Source organism: Canis aureus, chromosome 34 (genome assembly GCF_053574225.1).
Source record: "Canis aureus isolate CA01 chromosome 34, VMU_Caureus_v.1.0, whole genome shotgun sequence".
Taxonomy (NCBI): domain Eukaryota; kingdom Metazoa; phylum Chordata; class Mammalia; order Carnivora; family Canidae; genus Canis; species Canis aureus.
The window spans coordinates 4652566-4659099 of record NC_135644.1 but is presented as its reverse complement, the minus strand read 5'-3'; the positions used below and the strand labels follow the sequence as shown (position 1 = coordinate 4659099).

The following is a 6534-nucleotide window of genomic DNA, read 5'->3' as shown; positions in this document are numbered from 1 at the left end:
CCCTCTCTCCTTCCCCTGTTTTGCCCAACTTCTCACCCTCTTGCCTCTGGCAACCATCCAATCAGTTCCTAATATCTCCATTGCTACCACCCTGTCCCACCCACCCTACTATCACCTTTTCCTGTGCTAGCACCTCCTAACTAGTCCTCTGTTTCTACCCTTGCCCTCTGTGGAGGTTGAAAGTCTATTTACAAACTCTGAGTCTTCAACAGGTAGAGCCTAACTCCCTTCTCCTTCGGTGTGAGCTGGACTTAAAGATTTGCTTCTAGTGCATAGATTGAGGCACAAAGGGCAGGTGCATCTCTGAGAGTTGGGTCATAGAAGACATTGTGATGTTAGCCTCTTTCACTTGGATCGCTTCCCTGGGGGAAATCAGCGGGCGTGACATGCGTACACTCAGGCAATCCTATGAAGAAACCCGATGATGGGGAACCGAAAACTCTTGCTAATAGCCAACAGGAAACTGAGACTTCTTGACAGCAACTGCATAGGTCAGTCATCTTGGAAAGGAATCCTCGGGCCCCAGTTGAGCCTTGGAGTTACAGCCCCAGCTGACATCTCGTCGAAAACTTCATGAGAGACCCTGAGCTAGAATGACCTCTCCTAGCTGCTTCCAAATTATGGACCCTTAGAAACTGAGAAACTGTAAATGCTTATGGTTTTAAGTTGCTACGTCTTTTGGAAATTCATGTACAAACAGATAACTAATATACCCTCCATCAATCTGCTTTTATTTATTTTTTATTTTTTATTTTTTTTGAGTACCATCAATCTGCTTTTAAATGGCAAGCCCAGCAGTCCAATGGCTCCCCATTTCCCTCAGGGTAAAACCCAAAGTCTTCAATAGCAGTTGTGGACTGAATGTTTGTGTCCTCCCAGAATTCATGTGTTGCTTGGTCCTGGTGATGCAAGCGTAAATAAAACATAATTTAAAGTGAATTACAGTTTAATAGGAGGGAAAATCAGCAAACAGTCAATTATAGGAGATAGGATAGGGTGAGAATGGTAGTTACAATTATATGTGTTAAATTAAAGGTGCTTTTGGGATATCCAAGTGGAGGTAAATGGGTCTTGAGTTTATAAGAGAATTTGGGGCAAGACATGTCGATTTAGTGTTATTGTCACGTGGGAAGTAAATAAGTTTATTCAGGAAGAATGTACACAGTGGAAAAAGGAAGTTAAGAATCTAATTTTGTGAAATATTTAGGGTGGGAGGGAGAGGATAGAGTTTTAGGGACTGTTTACAAATATTCCTGTGCTCTTCCTTCTGGGCATAGAGAAGTATTCCATTTCCCTGGCCTTTGTGAAGTGACAGCCATGCTACTTGATTAGGTCAATGGAATGTGAGCAGAAGTGATGCATGTCACTCCTCACAGGAGCTTTAGGCCACAACGCGTGAGCCTGCTGGCTCCCTCCTTCCTGCCTTGATGATCATGAAATGTGTTGAGATGGAGTCTCTGTCACCCTGTCTTGAGTGATCATCCATACTGAAGCCCCTCACGACCCAGCTGGGGCTTGTAGTGTGAGTGAGGGCTGCGCTTTTTTCAGGATATGCCATGGGGCGGGGTGGGGGTGGGGGATGCTGTTACCTCATGATGACCCTGGCAGCCCTACTGGTTCCGGGAAGGCTTTTAGGAAAGGAGACATTCAGGAAGATGAAAAGAGGTTGGTGAGAGGTTTTGAGATGATGAAGACGGGAAGGATTCACTGCGAGACAGAGACTGAGAAGTCTTCATTTGCTCTGGCATTTGAGGGTCATTCGTGATTGTAGGAAATCATACAATGTGCAGCAAACACAGTCCCTTTCAAAGGGTTAACAACTCAAGAGAAAAATGACAAGTCTGGGCAGTAGGAGAAGGGAGAGAGGCTCTTGCTGTTGCCATTCTCTTGCTTCTCATTTAATTGGCCAACATCAACCATTGGCCTCTGATCCCACTGATTTCTCCCTTCCCTTTTCCCTACTCACTTTGAAGTTCCGTCCCTCCAATACTCTTTCCTTCCTCCCCTCCTTCCCACCTCTGTGGGCTTCCTGGAGATTGTGTCGCAGCTTCCTCCATCCTTTCTCCCTGGAACTTCTTAAAAGAGAAGCATGTAATTGCAATTTGCACTTCTTCACCTTCTCAGCCTACTACAAATTGACTTTTGACCTCATCAATCTACTGAAATGGCTCATGCCAAGGAGATTTTTCATGAAAACCAACTATAATTAGCTTTTCTGTGTTTTACTTTCTGCATAAATCTCTTTAATTTTATATTGTGACACAGTGCACGGATTATTTGCTGAGTAGTTCATTTTGTATTAGCCAAAGAGAAAATTGAACCTGTCACTCAAACTGCATGGAATAAGAAATAATATATTTTTGTTAGCAGTAAACAGAAACTTGTACAATAAAAATGTTTTGTGTCGCTTGAAGCGGTACCATTGGTTGCAAGTTTGGAAGGTATGCAAAGTGATTCCCTATCCTTATTTATTTCAGTAGGGACTTTGATTGCAGGCTGTGTAGTGTCTATTTTTTTTTTCTCTTTTGGCTGACGGTCACAATACTTGAACACAAATATAATGAAGGCTTGTTCAATTTGAGACTTCCCTATAGTAATACAATAATATTACAGGGATTTTCCTCATTTACTCCCCAAAGGACTTCTTGAAGGGTATTTAATTTTCACCCTACTTACAAATGACGGAACTGAAACTCAGAGAAGGAGATAAATGGCCACAATTCACTTTGCCACAGGTTGTGAGGATGGGTTTGCCCAACGCTAGCTCTTCTAGTCCCAATTTAGAGCTGTTTCCACTAGGACCTGGCTACTTGGATGCAGCACATGAACATAAGGAAAAACAGAGGTACTGTGACTCTTCAAAGTAAATCTACTTTTTTTTTTTAAAGATTTTATTTATTCATGAGAGACACAGAGAGAGGCAGAGACACAGGCCGAGGGAGAAGCAGGCTCCATGCAGGGAGCCCAACGTGGGACTCAATCCTGGGTCTCCAGAGTCATACCTTGGGCTGAATGTGGTGCTAAACCGCTGAGCCACCCGGGCTGCCCAGTAAATCTACTTTTTAAACCATCATTTTTGTTAAAACATTCCAGGACCATTCATGTCCCATAATTTAATGCTATTTTGATGCCCTATCAAAATTACATATTGAGAGCGTTTAGATGTCAAATGAGCTTAGGCTGCTACTAAGGAACCGCCAGACACTTTGAGAGATGCTCTTTCCACCACTCTGCTCCGAACATGTAAGTGGACCTTGTCCTTAACACAGAGAGAGGTGTTTAATAGTCTTTGGCAATGAGAAGAGGGTAAAGACGTTTGGGCAGAAATGGTGAGAAAACTAATTGGATACAATTGTTATCCTAAGCATAGCCACAGGCTGTTGATTTAAGTTTCAATCTGTCCTAAAGTAGTCATAACAAAATTTGCTGGGCACCTTGGCTGGTTTATCCGTGTCTGGGAGTCTACAGAACACCACTCGATGTGTAAGGCTGATCCGTATGCAGTAAACTAAAGCGTGGCTCCCTAAAAGGTTCTTTTCAACATTAAAGTGTACCAGAGGGGTGAACACTTAGAACCAAAAGTCTGGCTTTGCCTTTCCCAATTCAAATTCATGTTAATAAAATCCTTCTCAAAGTCAGCCTCCTTGAGAATATGCACAGACTCCTGGGAATAGTCAAGACAAAAGATTAAGAAGATTAACTGGCTGACTCAGCAAGAAAAGAAATTGAGGGAATCTGGCTCTAGAGGGGAACTAGAGCAAATGAACAGGATGAGCAACCCCTTATAGGAATGCATAGAATTTTTAAATTTCAGGCATATTTAAACTGGGGAAAGAATGAGGTGGTTCATTTTGTTTTGTTTTGTTTCCAGAGATTAAGAGCATAATCAGAGCTGGAGCTGGAAGGACAGGGTACGTGGGAGTGAGGGAGGCCACCTAGCTCACTAGTCCACATGGGCAGGCTCTTCTTGAGAACTAACATAGAGTTGTCAAATATTTGTTTTGCTAAGGAAGGATGTTAAGAAAAAAAAAACACACACACACCAAAAAAAAAAAAAAAAAAAAAAAAAGTAATGACTGCATGTTATCTCCACTATTTCATAAAGGAATCGAATTTTAACACCAAATTAGTAGGAAGGACGCTCTCCCAGAGCAAAGGACAGAACATTAGAACGAATCCACTTGGTGTCATTAAAGACTTACTGCATTGTCCTTATTTTCTCATCTTCTCTTGTACCAGTAAAGCTGTGTCCTGTGCCTGCCCGCCTCCTCAGACGGATGTCTGAGAGTCAGTGAGCTAAGGGAATGTCATCAATATTCAGGCGTAAGATGATGAGAATCTAGGAAAGGAGGAGAAAGAACAGTGAAGGCCGGAAGATGATGTTGGAGGAAGGACAGTGCCTGGTGACAGATTGAATATAGACGACAAAGGGAGAGGGTGAAGGATACCTTCAGAAACTAGACTGCGACCTGCTATCGTTTTTAGTAGTTGGTATCACACGTAGCCTTGCCCTAATTCATCTCATAATTATGACGCAAAAATATAACATCTTTGGAATGTCCTAGCAACAGATGGGTCTCTTGCTATCTTCTTTATCTGCAACCAGAAACGCATGCGAGGTACCAACCATACGAAGATCATGTTTTTATTAGTGATCAGTGGGTTAAAAATAGTTTTCCATCTAAAGCCAAACTGATCTTGGGTGGGGCTTTAAAGGAGGCAAGAAAGTTGATTTTAGAGGAGATGCAAAAGCACCTCCATCCCATAGTCCTCTCAAGCTTTCCAAAAATTCTTAAACAATTACCAGGATTCTTAGAGCCCGTTCATGATGTTCTGTTCCTGACTCCCCCGAATCGCCATTTAGCAGTTGCCAGGTTCCACTGTTGTAGAGTCCCCGATTCTTGTTCTTTTGCAGTAGGATGACGGGACGCTCTAAGTGGAGGTATTAGAGTTGTTCTATTTGCAGAAAAAGGGCAAAGGTGCTTTGTGGCTTTGGAAATTGTATTTCAAGGCTACTCACAAGGGAATACCTTGTTTAGGAAAGAAAGGGAATTCTTTTCTCTCAAGCAGGAGGTTTCTTCAAAAATAGTTAATGGCAAATGTGTTCTTTGCCGGATGTTAACCTACAGCATTAATTTAAGATGTTCTTAATCTATGTTTCCGGACTTCTTTTAAATGTCAAGCTTTCGAAAGGCTAAACTGGCTCACCCCTCTGCTAGGTAATAGCTAGTATTGTCTTCGCTTCAGGGCATTTCAAATGAAATTTTGAGGTTTATTGAAAAATGTTACCAGTTCACTACCTATACAAGAGCTTGGAATGTGAATATCTGAACGAGGAAAAATTCAATAAATGGCGGTGGAGTTATTTGCTGAATTCACACCATAATAGCAAGAAAAGGTTTGCCGCCTTGGTCATAAAGGAAATGAGGCATTTAATTTTACTCTTAGTGTGGGCACCTAGTTTCAGCACTCGGTAAGAAGTCTGCATGCATTTAAAGAACTTAAACAATTATTAAAGGAAAGTCGCGAGAAGCAAATGGCATTTATTTTAAAATGGGTTCAGACTTCTAGTGCTTTAAAATTTCCATAAGAGCAAATTCAAGCTTGGAATAGGATTTAGTAACAATTAAAGGGATTTCAGTCCCTTAATCCCTCTGTGAGAGAAAAGAATAAAAATGTTAATGTTGATTCCTATCAGCACTTGTAACTGAAAAATTTATTATATATTGTAAATACTTATGACCCCAACAGCTATTTGATTTGCAAGTTAGGTATTGAAATGTAATGAAATATTTTCTCCTGATTTGTAATCACTGAAAGAGCAATATGAATCATCCTTCAAATAAAAGTACTTCTTTTCTTGACCTTTCCCCAAAATGTTTCAAAGTAAAAGGATGCCTCTCTGTTTTGTCTGATGTCTCAAGACCTTTACTCATCATCTTGAAGGTGATTATTTTCCAGGTTGATCCTAGCCTTGCAAGATAGAACTTTGGTCTATCTAGAGACTTAAATATTTTTCATTAAGTCAGAAAATAAATTTCAAACTATTCAATACTGTTTTACCTAGAATTATTACATTATTAAGAGTAAATATCTTATTAAACTCAAGAGGGAGCCACAAAACGAATAAGCAAGATTTCTAAAGGAGGTACTGGGTGTATATAAAATAACTAATAAAAAAAATAAAAGTTAATAAGATGGGGCGGCTAAACCATGTAAGTCAACAAAATTTATATTAAAATGACCTTGTAAATATTACCTTAAATTTTCCTGGATGGCCATATGGAATTGCTGTTTTTGGAAGTCAGAACAAAACTCGAGGGGTATCTGACATTTTTACTTAAATGTACTTCAACAAGGTTTGTACGTGTTCTGAACTGGTTTTTGAGATACTGTTCCCAGTGCTCCTATTTATTAGCTGTTTGATCGTCACCGCCCCACCAGGATCTAGAAACCCGTCCCCTGCCCATCCTACCGATGAGGAAAGTAGGACGTAGAGCTGCACATGGACACATGCTGCTGAGCAGCTATGTG

At 40.8% G+C, this 6534-nt stretch overlaps 1 long non-coding RNA gene across 3 annotated transcripts in view; it reads left to right on the top strand.

Moving 5' to 3' along the window:
* The first annotated feature begins 1178 nt into the window (after positions 1 to 1178).
* LOC144304487 (uncharacterized) overlaps positions 1179 to 6534 on the top strand; it is a 171707-nt gene continuing 166351 nt past the window's right edge. For all 3 annotated transcript variants that reach the window (XR_013371390.1, XR_013371389.1, XR_013371388.1), the window contains exon 1: positions 1179 to 1522. This is a non-coding gene — a long non-coding RNA (uncharacterized LOC144304487). The remainder of the gene's footprint in view (positions 1523 to 6534) is intronic.